Raw genomic sequence first — 18,501 nt, forward strand, 5'->3', positions numbered from 1 at the left:
CCTTAATATAGATTATAGATACATGTATATAGATTCTTATTGTGATAAAATTAGAATAATATGTTGGGGTTATTCTTTTTATATAGATAAAAATATTTCCTGAACCTGCACTGCTTTGATTGTCACAACGTTAAAATGTGGATAAATCCTGATGCCATATGATACGTGTATAATTTCAATTCGGAACACTTATTTTATTACTTTCTAAGGTACACCATGGTTGACGTTGACACAATCAAAAAGCAAATTCAGCACACTATCTTTATTTCACATGGAAATTTCATATCTTAATTAAATCAATGATCGATCAGTATTGATTGACTCTTGGTCACATGGAATAAGACTAACTTTTGTCAGTTTTAAATCAAATCCAAGAATGAATTTAATGCCCTCAAATTCAGAAATAATACTCTGGGACGTTTTATCGTAATCTACTTCCATTCTATCGGCTATTTCATTCAAGCAGGTTGGAGTTTTACAACCTACATTCATCATATTGGGGGGGGGGGGGGGGGGGGATCAGCACGTTTAAGATAATATGGCAAACCTTTCTCAGGGTGCAGTATGCAGTAAGAAATGTTTGATTTTTGATAACGAGAATTATTTTTTTCATTTCTCAGAATAGTTTAAAACAGATATACCATGAAATTCTGGCCGTTTATATTGTTGTGTAAATTATACAAAATGCCTTGTGAAATTAAAATTGGGGTAGTGACACCCAAACTGTGGAATAACTTACATTCTACCACAAAACAGTTCAAATTAAACACATCACTCCCGATTACCTCATCAAGTCAAAGGGCATACGATGGGTGTGACCGGTCGACAAGGAACGCTTGCTCTTCCTAAGCACATCTGATATGTCCGGGGGTCCATGTGCTCCCTACTCTTTATCGAAATTAAGAGATGGATCACTTTTTGTTCTCTACACCAGTTCGTGATACATTTAAATAAAGGACAGCACAAAGTCGTCCAGTTCTGCTTCATACTTAGATATTTTATTCAAAGTAGACATTAACGGCAAACTGACAACTCAACTGTATGACAAATGGGATGATTTCAGCTTCTCCATCGTCAACTTCCCATATTTATGTAGCAATATTCTATTATCACCTGCATATGGTGTTTATATACCTCAACTGATTCGATATGCAAGAGCTTGTTCTGCGTATAGTCAGTTTTTAAATCGAGGTAAGCTACTGACATACGCGTTGATGGTACAGGGGTTTCAACAGTCTCGATTGAAATCAGCATTTCGCAAATTCTATGGTCGTTATAACGATCTAGTTTACCAATACAACCTCGCATTGGGTCAAATGCTGTCTGACGTGTTTCATACCGATTGTTAAGCCGTTCTTGGTACACTGATTTTAACTGCAGATAACTCCGTTTACCTGAACAGGATATAGGGCTCACGGCGGGTGTGACCGGTCAACAGGGGATGCTTACTCCTCCTAGGTACCTGATCCCACCTCTGGTGTGTCCAGGGGTCCGTGTTTGCCCAACTTTCTATTTTGTATTACTTGTGGGAGTTATGAGATTGATCACTGTTCGTTATCTTCACCTTTCATTTATTACCTAGATTGAGATATCCATGTCTTCTTGTTTTCCTTGTCATTACGTTTCGGTACTCTATTCATTTCACGTTTATGTTGTTATTGTCCTTTTCCCTGTTTGCACTTTTTATCTTTATTCCAAATCGGCTTTTTTTTATGCTGATGTGATGAGCATTACTGTAAGACAATTGTAACAGGGAAGGAGGAAAATATTTGCTGGACCGGGAATCGAACCCAGGACCCCAGCATTAATAGCTAGTCATGAACGATATAGCCAGTGATTTCTATTTATTGATTGATAGCTTTCTGATGTCACTACACTTGATGTACCCTTGCAGCGAGTGAGTCATTTCATTACTCCAGTGGCAGCTTGGTTAATAAGCCATGGAAATTCAGATAACATACATGTAGAATCAAGGCAGGTGAGGGAGCTGGCCCTCAACTTGATTTTGCAATGATCATTATCTGTTATTTCCATATGTAAATAAAATCATGTTAGACGATTGACCACCCCATTGTCTTATTATATTAGGAATTCATGTATGATATATGTATTGGGTGACAGCCCCCTATCCCACTATTTTTGATAGTAGTAGTGGATGAGAAAATTTAACCTTAGCATTAATGAATCGAATCCATGTAACACATGATGGGCGCCCCCATCCCCTACAAATTTGTTCAAAATGGTCGTTACAATGATCTAATTTGCTAATGCAATCTGTCATTTGGGTAAAATAATGTCTGATGTGTTTCTTACCAATTGTTAGGTCGTTCTTTATACACTGATTTTGACTACAGGTTCTTCCGTTTACCTGATCAGAATGTGGGGCTCACGGCAGATGTGACTGGTCGACAGGGATGTTCCGAAGCACCTGCTCCCATCTCTGGTATATCAAGGGGTCCGTGTTTACCCAACTCTAAATTTTGTGTTCATATAGTAGTTAAGAGATTGATCACTGTTCGCTATCTACAGCATTTCATAGGAGAAAAACTTTTCTTAATGACAAGAGTTTTAGACAAGTCTACTTCCAACTTCTTCTCTCCTCCCCGTAAACAATACTACGTGCCTGAATAGTCATACCTGCTGTAATGAGCTAAACCTCTTCAGTGTCGATTGAATAAATCATACATACAAATCCATTGTTAGTATCTTTTTATTCAAAGTCATGATTGCTAAAACAGCAAATAAAGTCCACTAAAGTGTGAGAAGTAAATTGTTTGACAAGTGGATGTGTTGTCCAATGAGATACTGTGGAATCATTAGAATTCGCGATGGCTCAATGTTTGTGGAATTCGTGGGTACCCCTCACCCACAAATTTACAACCTCAACGAATAAAGACAACTATATATCCCAGAGTTATCTTTCTTACAAATATATAAATCCACGAAATTACGTCCCCACGAACCCGTAAAAATTCAGCAATCCACGAAGATTGTCCCCCACGATTTTAGATGATTCTACAGTAGATAAGTTAGTGTCAGACCATAGGCGGCCATACTGCCTCCAGAAATAGCTTTTTTGTCTCGGGGAACCATAATTTTGCCATTTTCCTTTTTTTCCCATTTCATAACTTTATAATGTGTCAATCTTAAAGGTGGGTTGATGTAAATGTATCGAGTAATCGGAAGAGATAATCCCAAATGATCAGACTGGGATAAATATGATGATAGGCATAATGAGAATATGTTGATAAACTTTTCTCGAGTATTAAGCGATTTGGTGCCCGTGCTAAACAGAGGACAACATCAAGTGAAGAGAGAAAACAAAACAATTACTATATTTTCCACGCAAGAAATTAAACTCATTGTGGTTTCTACCCAACGTATTGTGTGTGTTTTTCCTTTCATTTATTTTGATAACGATCACGATACAAGCTACAAACTTTCGTTTTCCTGTACTAATCATAATCGTCATGACAGGAATATCACGTGATATCAATTTCCGAATATGGTTGGTTGATGTTGTATCAAATGATTGGCTTCTTCATAATCACGTGTTGAGGATACTCAAAATAAGGAGGGAAACCGTTGTTTAAATGTGAAAGGGATGGTTTGTTGGACATTTTACATTCTTTGCGGGTAAGTTATATACTTTTTTCTATAGTCAAGACGAGCTTAGATATGATGTAGTGGTACTGGTAAATCTGAATTATTTCAATAATTTCGATCAAATGACTTTCCTCTGGTCTGTGGTGGCAAAGTACATTTAACGTCTTTTTGAATGTGAATTTACATGTAAAAAGAAGCAAAAGTAAATATGTAGTTAGATATCAATGAATTCAATCTACACACAAAGCCAGCACTAGTCTGTGTAAATGTGGTATAATTTTGCGCAAATATTTTATTTTACATAATTTGTGTACAAATTGAAATATATATTTAAAAAGGTGAAGAAAACGGACAGTGGTGAATCTCCAAAATCTTATGAAGAAAATTCATCTTCATGATCAGTTTTAGTTAGGAACACTTCTACGAAAAAAAAGTGAATACAAATGAATAATATATATACATGTAAAACTTATACGGTACCAATTTTGATGCATCAGATGCGCAATTCGACAAATAATGTCTCTTCAGTGATGCTCAACCGCAACGTTTGAAATCCGAAATAACTATGAAGTTATAGAGCTAAACATAGCCAAAAACAGCGTGCCAAAAACGTGGAGCCAAATTCGTCCAAGGATAAGAGCTATATCTATCTATCTATCTATCTATCTATCTATCTATCTATCTATCTATATATATATATATATATATATATATATATATGTTTAGATACATTGTTTGATTACCGTTCAATATATTCACATTTTTCATATAAAACATCTTGGAACAAAGCTTTATCAAAATAGCCACTTCATCTAACGTATTACTAGCACCTCAAAAATCAAGATTCCAGCAGGATGCTGACTCTGCACTAACAGTCCACAATTTAATTTTGCTCAGTTCATTTCGTAGTATAATCAGTCATTCTTTTGTAGCATGCGCAATTTATTTTCCACTGCAACTACAGATGACACTTTCAGAAAAATTCAACACGTCAAACGACAACAGACGGTTAGGGAACAATCGCTGGATAACCTGAGGTACAGAGGTCAAATGAAAGTCTAATGAACCATGCTGACGCTTTACAACGGAAGAGGGCCCTAAATAACAAGCAAATTAAAGTCAACCCAAAACGGATGTCCATCAAATGCATGTAGCTGCTAAATACGTTGTCCGAGTTCATTCAATCCAGACATTCAGATATGAGTGCCTTATTTCATACCGATTTTTTTTTATATTTCTTATCCTTTTCATACTTACCTTGGTCCCTCACTTCAGGTTTTTACTATTTAACTACAGCGATAGAAGAGTGAATCTTTCTTGATATTTGTAATAATTTTAGAACGTAAGAACAGTCTTGAGAAGTAATTATAATTAAATTTTGATTGTGTACAATTTGAGTAAGATGATTGGATTTGTTACGATTTGAGTAAGCGGACGCTTGCATAAACCTCATTTTAATCATATTGAGAAGAAATATCCAGTAGAAAAGGGGCTAACATGGATTTATACTGCAACCCAATTCCAAACGGTGTGAATAAAATATTGTTTGAATAAAAGAAGGAAATCGAATTATAGATGAACTTCATGTGTCCATCACGTGATATAGTTCCCACTTGATGTCATTGGCTGTAAATAGGACGATATATAGTTTTCAGCTAATATGATTGGCTGTTTCAAATATATGACATGTGATTTTTCCTTCGACACATTTTTGGATTCTTTATTTTTATCCTGCACAATGGAAATGAAAATCCACATTGATTTCCAAATAGTTTATGAAACGTTTTCAAATTTTGAAACCCGTTTTTATTGTCTTTTAATTCTAAAGAATAGCAATAGATGCAACAAGGAGTAATCAATCTATTCATTTTTAAACAACAAAATAAATTGTATGAAATTATATTTTAATATAGATTCAGCGAAAACTTAATACTGTGTGGTTGTTGTTGTTTTTTCAGCAGCACAGTTTGATCAAATACGCACACGAAATGTTGTAAGCTGTTGAATAAGAATTATGCTTTATAGTTGAGTATCACACTTAATATGGTTAGGAAATGATACGTTGAATCATAAAGTGTTCTTGTTTTTAAAGGTTTATTATCCATTCCCACAATTTTCCATTGTTACAAATAACAACACCTGTGATGTGTCCAGAGGTCCGTGTTGGCCCTACTCTTAATGTTGCATTCTTTATGGTTTTTTATGAGATTGGTCAATGTTTGTTGTCAGAACGTCCCATCCCATAAAGACAAAACTCTATTTTAAAAATGTTTTCAGCGTAACCTAAGAACGATCCATTCATGCCAAATCCATATATTTGTTTACTACATATTCATGTCACGGTAAAATAAGTCCTGAAATATTTTGTTATGTATAATCTAAACGTAAACCGGATAAAGTAAGAAATCTATCAGCAAATCAACAGATAATGTTCCAAAGTTACGCTGAAATTTCAGGGAGATAGATACTGCTGCGTGTCGGTTATCATAGACAGGTTTGTTACTCAGTCCTCTGCGTGCGAGTGAGAGTTTCGCATACATATACCATTTGCACTATTTCATTTATTTTGTAGGCATAGATACCCAAAATACATACATATACAGATAAATAGGAAACATTGAAAGTCCTGGGTAGTGAGAGGTTCAAGGTCGTTTTTGAATTTGTTTGAAAAATTCAATGGTATCCTTCACCATATCTGCAAGTATAAAATATGTAGGTTACTAATTTCATGTCACATGCTTTCATAAAATAATTGATTTTTATACTTGTTTCAATACTTCGCCGCAAACCTATTGTCCTCGTGGTGCATGGGCAATCATATATTGTAGTAGTGGTATGATCACAGCCCAAAATAACTCATTGCCGTCGTCATTGTCACGTAGATTTTGCGCTGTTTGCAGCAGTTGTTGTAACTGTTGTCGTGACAACCCTCGCTGTTGTTGTTGGTGCCCCTTACCATGGCCATGACCTGGGGAAATGGATTTACAGTAAAACATGTACCCTAGACTAATAGATACAGTACATCCAAATAAACAATTCATAGAAACAAGATGCTGATTCTTCTTTTAATTCTACTGGTACCTTTAGGAGGAGGATGCGACATTGTACAGTTTCTTACGATAGCAAGAAATATCAGAAATTACTATAGGTATATAACAATACCCCCAAAATAAGTACAGATCCCAAGAATAGGCTTCACTTATATACAATACCAAACCACAAACTGTACAGTTATATCCGGGTGTTTTTGTTTTTTGAGAGTTGGGTTTCCTTTGTCAAGAAAAACATCTCTGACGTCAGTTACTCATGGCCATGATAAAAGCTGTCCGTTTTCATTGTCCTGTACAGTGTTCCGTGCAGTGCGGGACCTGTCACTTCTCTGAGCTGTGTAGTTGTCTGGTTTATGTTAGCAAGCTGGCTTGTAGTTGCTGTTTTCTGGTTTTTTAGTTTTAATGTGTTGTTTGTCTAAGTTTAGTTCAGAGTAGCTCTTTCGGGTTGTTTTTTTCTTTCTGATTCTTCGGTTGTTGTTTAATTAGTCTGGTGGTGAGAGGGTGTTGTAGTTTTTCTGATTCTAAAATTGGATTTTTGTTAGGTTTTTTATGCTATAGTCTGGTGCTGGTGGTGTAGTCTAACATAAATGTTGAACTTATCTAGATTTTATTTCCGGTAGATTTCGTGCGTTTGCTTGTTATATCTCGTTACATGCGAGAATTGTCCACTCCTATGGAGACATCGGCATCTTTAGGTGAAGCATCACATTTTTAACCTTCGCTTGACGCTTACGTCCGTCGCAATGACAGCTTTTGTAATCACGCCAACGCCTATCGTAATACAGGAGGTCTGTTTTAAAGGTTTCAACTGGCTCCCAATCCTTATGCCGGGCGATGACGAAGGAACAATCGCTACATATGTTAAACGTCTTAGGCTTGACTTGGAGCCTTAGTCGAGAGTCTAACTCAGGAATTTTCACTTGCGAAGATAGAACTGTTACCACCGTGATAGTGTAAATGGTCATACTATTGCTTATATTCGCTTTCATCAGTTGCTTTACTTAAATATGTTACCTTGTATGCATGCCTGTGATACTTTCATGACATTATTCTAATCTCTTCTTTTACAGAGCAATTTTTTTTAAAATGTTTATTAACAATTACTCATTTTCTACCAGTCTGTCTATGGCAAACACATTTCTCAAAAAATGGGTGAAACTTTGGTTTATGCTTTTCACAATCTAGGTTTTACAAATCGCAATTCACTCCTTTGTATAGCGAGGTGAGAAAACCGTAATATAAATACGGTTAATATGCGTTTCATATACCACAACTTTAGTTTACGCTTTGGTCTGTGTTTTACAAGTTAAAACTGTGTAGGATATGTGTTCACAGATGCTGGACAATTTTTCCCTGTTAGATTGGTCTCAGCAAATTAGCTTACTAGTCTCAAAGAAGTATAGTTTACCACTTAAATGTTACTGCTCTGATAGAACATATAGTTTAAGGTTCTGATAGAATATATAGTTGATAAAATAGATAGTTAACGGTTGATAGAATATATAGTTTACGGGTTTTTTTTGATAGAATATATAGTTTACGGGTTTAATAGGGTATACAGTTTACGGGTTTTTTGTTTGTTTTTTGATAGAATATGTATAGTTTACGGTTTTTATAGAATAAATAGTTAACGATCATCGATGAAATATATATAGTTTACGACTTTGATAAAATATATATTTTACGTTTTAGATAGAATCTATAGTTGACGGTTGATAAAATATATAGTTAACGGTTGATAAGATATATAGTTTACGGTTTTGATAGAATATACAGTTTACGGCACTGGTAAAATATAAATAGTTTACGGCTTTGATAGAATAAATAGTCTCCGGTTTTATAGAATATATCGTTTACGGCTTTGATAGAATATATAGTTTATGGTTATGATAGAATATACAGTTTACGACACTGGTAAAATATAAATAGTTTACCGTTTTTGGTAAAACATATAGTTTACGACCTTGATAGAAAACACATTTTACAGTGCAAAATGCAATGTATAATTTCTCAGTAGAACAATGTGCTTTACAGGTCGTCATTACACTTCCAATGGGTAATGTGTCACATTTGTTTCATCGTTGAGAAATTGGAGCACGTAAACTTCGCTATTGGGTTGGCATTGGAGTAGTAGTGGAGGACACGTATACCTCTGTATTATAACAGTACTAAACCCTATTATAATACGTTAGTACTATATAAACAGTACTAACCCCCACTACGATAAGTCAGTACTATAAACAGTACTAACCCCGATACAAAATGCCAGTACTACGAACAGTATTAGAACATCCACTACGAGAAGGCAGTACTACAAACAGTACTAACTCCCACTACAAAAGGCAGTACTATAAACAGTACTAACCCCAATACAAAAAGCCAGTACTATAACCAGTATTAGAACATCCACTATGAGAAGACAGTACTATATTTATATTTGCGCAAGGAACCCGTTGTCAAATGATGTTTGAGCTTTCAAGACTTGGTGTCAAACAAAGGTGTTTTTTTTTAGATTACAAAACCTCAGATATTCACGCATAGGTTATGCATTGAGTCCGCTTCCAATAAAAAAAGACTGCTACATGTACTATTGTCCTAAAATCCCATAGGAAGACTCCGTGTAATCCTATCCTTACACAAAACTTTGATACTGCTGTTTGGAGTTTTTAAAATCACCTCTAAACTAGTCTTTTCTTATTTTTCAAAACATGAAATTTCCCGATGTCACCCAAGTAAAGCAATTAGCCATAACTTGTATTCTCTGTTATGTGAGAAATAAGTTGAAAATGCTATTTTGGAGCACCAAAGACGCGTCCAAAAGGAAGCTAAGAAACTAAGAAATCTGTCGACATTTTTCTTTCTTTACTGCAGTAAATACTCTGATTTCACCATAATGTACGTCTTTAACTTTTTCTACAGTAGTATGATCAGCGAACATATTGGACATTCTCGGTCTTTTTCATAGCATCTACTCAGCTTAAGAGAATACGAATTAATGAATAAAATGGAATAAAGTAAAAGTCAGTTATACACAAACAGTAAATACATGTGTCGTGTTTCCTGATCTTGTACCTCCATCAAGCCATGTACTGCTTGTCTAGAAATCATCACGTGACAGTTATCAAAATCATACTTACAGCACAGTAGATTCAAGTTGATGCTAAAAATAAACTTTTTATTCTAACGATATTATACATAGGATTTTGTTTTTTACTACCTGACACAAAATGTTTAAAACGAAAAGAAAAGTTGATGCTAAAAATAAATGTTTTTACTTTAACGGTATTAGAATACTAAACACAACTATAATACGTCAGTACTATACACAGTAATAGAACAACCATTACGAGAAGCCAGTACTATATTTATATTTGTGCAGGGAACATGATGTTTGAGCTTTCAAGACTTGGTTTCAAACAAAGTTTTTTTTTTTTTTAAATTGCGAAACCTCCGATATTTACGTGTAGGTTATGTATTGAGTATTTTTGTTTACTACAGTAAATACTCTGACTTTACCATTGTGTACTTCTTAACTTTTTCTACAGTAGTATGTTTAGCGAACATGCAAGATATCCTTGCTCTTTTTCATAGCATCTACTCAACCTAAGAAAATATAAATTAATGATTAAAATGGAATAAAGTGAAATGTTGATACATTGTATGTGTTTTCTTCACCAACGAATAACTTAATGATAGCAGGAACAAGTAAAGACAGTCATTTACTGTGTTCTTGTGCGCAGGTGTTTTTTCTTGTCTGTGTGTGTTTTCTTTTCTTTTCTTTTTGTTTTGTTTGCTATCGATAAAAATGCACATGCCGCCTATAAAACAAAACTTGAATTTTCGTAAAAAATGTCTAATATTTTACATTAACAATGAAAAATAACGATAGCAATCGTTTTAACGGATACCTAATTGTAGAAGATGGAGGAAGTGGTAGACATCCTACATGTTGACGATATGAAAGTCAGCTATACACAAACAGTAAATACATGTGTCATGTTTCCTGATCCTGTTCCTCCAGCAAGCCATGAACTGTTTGTCTAGAAATCATCACGTGACAGTTATCAAAACCATATCTACAACACAGTAAATTCAAGTTTATGCTAAGAATAAATATTTTACTCTAACGGTATTAGAGTACTAACCCCATTCTAATACGTCAGTACAAATAAACAGTACTAACTCCCACTACGAAAAGGCAGTACAATATTTATATCTGTGCAGGGAACCCGTTGCCACATGATGTTTGAGCCTTCAAGACTTGGTGTCAAAGAAATGGGTTTTTTTCAAATTGCGAAACTCGATATTTACGTATAGCTTATGTATTTTAAGTTTCGTATACAACTGGTTTTATTTTTATAAAATCACCTCTGAACTAATCTTTTCTTATTTCATAAAAGACGAAATTTCCCGATGTCACCCAAGTAAAGCAATTAGCCACAACTTGTATTCTCTGTTATGTGAGAAATAAGTTCAAAATGTAAATTTTGGAGCACCAAAGACGCGTCCAAAATGAAGCTAAGAAATCTCTCGACATCTTTTTTTCTTTACTGCAGTAAATACTCTGATTTCACCATAATGTCCGTATTTAACTTTTTCTACAGAGTATGATCAGCGAACATGCGGAATATCATCGGTCTTTTTAATAGCATCTACCTCAGCCTGAGAGAATATGAGCTAATGAATAAAATGGAATAAAGTGAAATGTTGATATGCGATTTCTTCTTCAATTAATAACTTAATGATAGCAGGGACAAGTAAAGACATTCATTTACTGTGTTCTTGTGCCCAGATTTTGTTTGCTTGGTTTTTTTTTTTTTTCGATTTTGCTATCGATAAAAATACACATTTCGATAAAAATACACATACCATTTAAAAAACTTGAATTTTCATGAAAAATGTCTAAAGATTGAGCAATTATTCTTTTTACATTTTTAAAGAATAACGACGATAGCAATCATTTTAACGGATACCTAATTGTAGAAGATGGAGGAAGTGGTAGACATCCTACATGTTGACGATGTGAACGTCAGTTATACACAAACAGTAAATACATGTGTCATGTTTCCTTATCTTGTACCTCCAGCAAGCCATGTACTGTTTGTCTAGAAATCATCACGTGACAGTTATCAGAATCATACTTACAGCACAGTAAATTCAAGTTTATGCTAAAAATAAACTTTTTATTCTAACGGTATTAAACACAGGATTTTGTTTTTTATTATCTGTTTAAAACGAAAAGATGCTTTCTAAAAACAAGCCAATTTTATTTCAATGATCACGTGGCAGTTATCAAAACCGTACTTACAACACATTAAATTCAAATTCATGCTATCAATAAAATATTTACTTTAACAGTCTAGAATGTAAAGACTGGAATTTTTACCACCTGACATGAAATGTTTAAATGGTGCTTTTAAAAAAGCCACGAGTTTTATATCACAAAAGGGGTATTTCAGAACAGCAAAACAAAATGTATTACTACTAACTAGATGCATATCTGTATGTTTCTATAATATTCGTGTTTATCAAATGTTACATGTATTATATACATATTCAAAACTAATTCGTGCTACAATAATGTGTAAGTAGAGCTGTTTCACCCTCCTTAATTCCCATGTTTTGTAAATCAATGAATTAATATTTCATCACCTTCTTCAGATCTGAACCCCATAAGAAAATAGCCTTCGTGATTTTATTGGTTTTCCAGTTATCATGGTATTTCATTACATATGTTATAAAATATCTTTCAAACATGTCTTTCAAGCCATAAAAAATTGCGATATTGTAATAAATGTATATTATGTACATGTATGATGTCATGATAATTCCAACTAAATATGTACGGTTAAATGATTATAAAGGGTGATAAAATGAGTATAAATGGTAATAAATAATTACTGAATGACGACCACTGGCATTAAAAAAAACATGAAAACTATATATATTTACGCCTTCTTTTTGATCTGGAAATAAAAAGTTTATTGAATATCTCAGATCTTTAACTAGATGGAATGTTCAATGTATACATCTAGGTATTTTCTCTAATTCTTCCAAGTTATGTTTACCTATGATATATAAATGTTTTTGAAAACGAAATATTACTTGATATGTATATGACTGTGTTTCAAGTTGTTAAAGACCGACATGTCATGAGAAAATAACGTATAATGTAGTGAAATCCGACATGTTTCATATTGTATCAAAAGCTGGGTAAGACGACTGTCATTTAAATTTGTATAGGTGTTTCAGCATTTGACATCCGGCCTCAAGACCATAAACTGAGGATAGAGCAAACATTTTGATTACGTATATCTGGAAATTTATTTCGCACAGATGTTTAAAAAGACCTGTCAGTTTATAGATAAAATTAAATGCAAATATTTTGAAAACGAAACTTTTATTTGTTGATGAAAAGTATCTTAATAGTTAGATTCATAATTCTATTCTCAGTTTATGGTGTTCAAGCCAGATGTCACTCAAAACCATTTGGTATACAATCCAGTGCATTACTTCAGCATTGTATAGATTTCACGTCTTGTGTACGATGCTTGAATGGCCAAGCGAATTTTGTTTGCAGAATGTGTAAATACATCGATATATTTATATAAAACCTTTAACCATTGTTTCCGTCTAAAAATATCGAACATGCATAATGCATACCATGTATGGAATATTCACTTATATATATATATATATATATATATATATATATATATATATATATATATATGAAGAATCAGAGTGAAATATTTTTTTCATTGAAATCTCCAGCATTTTAGCCAGTCACGTCACGTAGAAATTACGGTTATAAATACACGACAAAAAAAGAGATGAACTCAACTGATACCGTACATGTTGTGGCATCAAATAAACATGTCCTGTTTCTAGGAGATTTGGACAGCATATTAGTTTTACTGAGCTAATTATAAGCTGACATTAGCTTAAACATAGCATCTAAATGAAATAATTTACAGTAGCCACTGCAATGTAACACAAGCGCAATTTCCCATCGAAAGCAGTACCCTGCCGGAGTAGGGATGGGAGATGGGGGGGGGGGGTAGTTGTCATTGTTTAATCTTGTGTATATGTCAACATGACTGGTGTCAAGAAACAAAATCATTTATTTTTTTTCTTTTAAGGTATTGATAAAGAATTTGAGTTTTAAAAAAAAATATCACATTTTATTTTACACTGTATATGCCAAATTGAAACAACAATTTTTTTTTATTGTCGAGATTAGGCCTGAAATAAAAACAGGAAATGTAATACTTGCAAATTGTCGATGGACTTTTCCTAGAGGAAAGTGTTCTCAGGTTTATCACTTACATATTAAGTATATACAAGTGCAGTCATCGCCTTGTCGTTTTCAAAATAATTCAAAATCTCTCAGACTACATCGGATTTAAAACATAACAATACACAATCAAATTATTTTTTTAAGCACATAAATAAAATACAAATATTATTTTTAATGCGCTTTAATGACTATCTCTCTTTAACATGATGTGTTCCTTTAAAATGGGCGCGGCTTTGAAATTTCCAACTATTCAGAAATCCTAAACAATGTGGAAGAATCTTAATTTAACATCAATATTCCTCAGTTAAAATAAAACATCCAGACCCCCCCCCCACCACCACCACCACAAATACACATAGAAAGTCACTATATTTTTATTCCTACATGTACCCAGGCTTGAGCTTACGACCCTATACTAGCACAGTGTGACCAGCGCGCTAGACCTCTAGACTACTATCGCAGCACAGAATAGAATTGTCTCTGAGAACATTATGTACTAAATTAGAATAAAGTGTCCTCTTTATCCGTTTAGTCGGTATTTTGACTTTCAAAAATTTTGATTCTAAATTTATGTAACAATATTTTGTATTAATAGTGATAAACGTGCATCATATTGTATCTTTCAAATTTATAAATGTTTAAAATCCCCTTTTTATACATCTTTCTACATTTCCTCCAGTATATTAATATGTTTTGTTTTGTTTTTTACAGGAAAAGATAGACAACTGTTTCATTTTCAACAAGTTTCTAACTTTCCTGTAGTTTGGTATGTATACATGTATGTACTGCACAGGAAATAACAGACAGCTGTTTACAATGTTCCTGTTATTTTTTCCAGCAGAAACAGAATATGAGTACAAAAGTGTAATATCAAATCGACATGTAAAATCATTCGAATGTATGTTTCCGATCTTTTTTAATTAACATTTTACGAACATTCAAGTTAAAGAAATGATTTCCATTGTGTAATCCCTTAAACTCGTGCTAGATATTCAGTAGACCACACGATGAGTGTGAATTGTTTGAGCCTAGCGATTTCATTTGTTTCTTTTATCATAGATTTTATTTTCTTCTATTTGGATATATTTTTCTCTTCCTCTATTTCATTTCATGAGGGTATTTTTTCCCATTACATTCGATATCAATTTTCACTCAGTCGTTGTACATATAATGCAAAACTACAAAAATACAATACCCCTTCATGCTAACATCACTACACAGTCTAACGTCAATTAAAACCTTCATATTTGACCTATAGCTAGTTTCCTATATTTCAGCAGAGATGGGTGCAGACAACTTTCAAAAGATAAAGGGGTTACAGTCCAGATGGGTACCTTTACCCCACCACACCCCTTCCCAAAAACACAAAATATCATTATCAAAGTTCGACCGGAAGTGCAACCCTCGTAACCCCCTGTCAGATCCGTCACTGTGTAAACAATCTTAAGGAAATTGTCCTGAACATCCGGAATATCAGCCCCACATTGATCAAAAATACAATAATATTTCTATCAATTATTTCATACTTCTATAGGACGTTTTAGTGATGCTTAAATTTACAACGGTTACGCTAATTCGAAAGAGCGTATTGGACAGTCTTTTATAGTTGTCCCAATAAGTTATATCTAAAATAGCACTTTGTTGTCTTTAAAATACGCTTAAACATTGAGAGAGTCTAACCAATGGTCACATACATGTAATTGTTATTTTGTCGTTGCTCATGCTAATATTAATGATCTTTTTATGTAGAAAAAAAGGGGAAAGAGAAAAATATTTAGTATAAATATTTTGTGATTTAAATACTGTATCATCGCTACACAGACCCTGCACACATATATATCTATTCATAAAGCAATATATGATTGGCAACATGCATGTACAGAACTCCCTTATTTCCAGCTGAAACAGCCGGGGATAAACATGTACAGATGTACATACTCGTATATTCCACAGGAAATAACAGCTTATTCAGGAAAGAAATGAAATACTAGAACCTCAAAAATCATCATTTATGACTGTATACTACTTGACAGGACCATATATTATATATATAAAGCACACAAAATTCACTTAATCTTATTGAAATACCCACTTCCGCCCCTACCTGGGGTTGTACTCACGACTTGCTGCACTAAATATTCTAGCAGCATGTAACCAGCGCTATTATAAGTTAAAATATATTTTATGTGTGCAGGCAAAGGGTATAAGTTAGTATCTGGGAATATGCCAACAATCAAAATGCCACGGAAGTCAGTAAATACTCCAAAACTCTCAACAAGGAAACCACCAGTCAGCTCTGTATAGAATATGACAATTATCTTAATTCTTATGGTTTACATCTTCGTCTTTAGGTTTACATGTATTGATAAAATGAGTTGCTCTGTTTTCGTTGATTTCTGTTTTACTTTGACTAGCATAATATTTCCCTAATGCTTGACATCTCATTTTCTATATAGCTGATAAATAATTCTTAAAAGAAATGATTTTTTTTAGTTTAGTGGAAGATGCCAATTCATTTTGTAAAAATGTACGTCTTAACAATTTTAAATTACATTAAAAACCCATCCCAATTACTTTATATTCAAGATTTGAAAGTAGCATACTTTGCACATTTCAAGTACATATATATCTAAGTTTTATTCTTTACTGTACAATATGAATTTGCATTTTCATATTAATTCAGAATCAATGTCCCTTTCCAACTTTGCCGAAAATATTTCATATATCCCACCTCTGGTGTGTCCAGGGGTCCGTGTTTGCCCAATTATCTATTTTGTATTGCTTATAGGAGTTATGAGATTGATCACTGTTCGTTATCTTCACAATATATTTAAACTTGGAAGAAGTAAAGAGGGACTTCATGAAGTGCGAAGAGTGGTTAAAGTTAAAATCCGACCATTCAGTTCTGGGTCTGGGCCAGGATGAGTACACGACTGGTAGTCTCTCAAAACGGGTGGTCATCAGTGCAGATTTATCTATGAAGGTGTTTTTGAAAGGTATGTTCAACATTTGAGATTGATTTTATTGCACGTGTATTCATATTTGTTGGCATTGTGCATAAGAGCATCTTTACATTTCCGTAGATCGGAACAATGCTGGGTCACCTAAAACGCCTCCATACCTTGAATCATTCTCAAAATATTATTCAATTGTCAAACTCTTACTATTACAAAGTTTGCAATTGTAAAATTCTATTTTGAATGATTTAAATATCAACAAAGTGCGAGTTCGCTGGTCGTCCTTCACTTGGTAAAAGTTGCTGAATCAACAATTTCACGACAGGTATTTCATGTGTTTATTTCAATGCAATACAAATATCAAGTAATGTACACTGTTTAATATAATTTATGCATTTTATCACTTTGTTTATTTCTTAGCACATTGATATACATATTTATGACAGTGATCAATCTCATAACTCCTATAAGCAATACAAATAGATAGTTGGGCAAACACGGACCCCTGGACACACCAGAGGTGGGATCAGGTGCCTAGGAGGAGTAAGCATCCCCTGTTGACCAGTCACACCCGCCGTGAGCCCCATATCCTGATCAGGTAAACGGAATTATCCGTAGTCAAAATCAGTGTGCCAAGAACGGCTTAACAATCGGTATGAAACACGTCAGACAGCATTTGACCCAATGCGAGGTTGTATTGACGAACTAGATCGTTATAACAACCATAGAATTTGCGAAATGCTGCTTCAATCGAGACTGTTGAAACCTCTGAATCATCAACTTGTTTGTCAGTAGCGTACCTCGATTTCAAAACCGACTATACGCAGAACAAGCTCTTGCATATTGAATCAGTTGAGATATATAAACACCATATGTAGGTAATATTGGAATATTCTACATAAATATGGGAAGTTGACGATGGAGAAGTTGAAATCATCCCGTTTGTCATACACGTGAGTTGTCACACTAAATGTTTAGTTCTTGTCAATCTGAAACAACAAAACAGCAGGTAATCTCACTTGTTACATGCAGGGGTGTGTGTTACAGGATTGACAAGCTATATCGAGAAAATGCCCATAGCAAAATGTTTGCAGAAAGTTACCATCTTAAGTAAATGTACTGGAGTGGAGGATTTCACAGATGGACTACTTCATGATGAAGGTTACAGGTTTGTTTCAACCTCCATAATCAATGGTAAACACATTACGAAAACTCCCATCAGATCACATTTATGTCCTGGTGGAAAAAAGCAAGGCGAAACAAGCAGATGTGAAGGTCATGGAAATATAGATAAACAGTCGCAGTACTGTGCATCCCAAAACCCCATTACCTTCCCTGTCCCAAAGATCATTAATTCAGGAGGTGAAAGCTTCATAAGGACAAGGAAATAAGAAAGCCCAAATTATTTTGAATGCTTTAAAGGGATATTATTGTTAGCGAGAGCCTCTTCAAATTTGTAGAAAATAAAAAGCCAGACAAAATTTTGATTGATTTCTTCTGGGAAAAGCAAAGAAGGTATTTTCAACTAGCACAACAGGTAAGTTATATTTGTATAGCGATACTGGTCACACCCGCTGTGAGCCCTATA

At 34.0% G+C, this 18,501-nt stretch overlaps 1 long non-coding RNA gene across 1 annotated transcript; it reads right to left on the reverse strand.

Annotated features, from left to right (window-relative positions):
* Positions 1-6,152: 6,152 nt before the first annotated feature.
* Positions 6,153-6,788, reverse strand: LOC125673418 (uncharacterized). The gene is made up of 3 exons (XR_007369529.2): positions 6,688-6,788; positions 6,396-6,574; positions 6,153-6,301 (listed from the first exon to the last, which is right to left on the reverse strand). It is a non-coding gene; the product is annotated as an uncharacterized LOC125673418 (long non-coding RNA).
* Between the last annotated feature and the right edge of the window lie 11,713 nt (positions 6,789-18,501).

Source organism: Ostrea edulis, chromosome 3 (genome assembly GCF_947568905.1).
Source record: "Ostrea edulis chromosome 3, xbOstEdul1.1, whole genome shotgun sequence".
Lineage (NCBI taxonomy): Eukaryota > Metazoa > Mollusca > Bivalvia > Ostreida > Ostreidae > Ostrea > Ostrea edulis.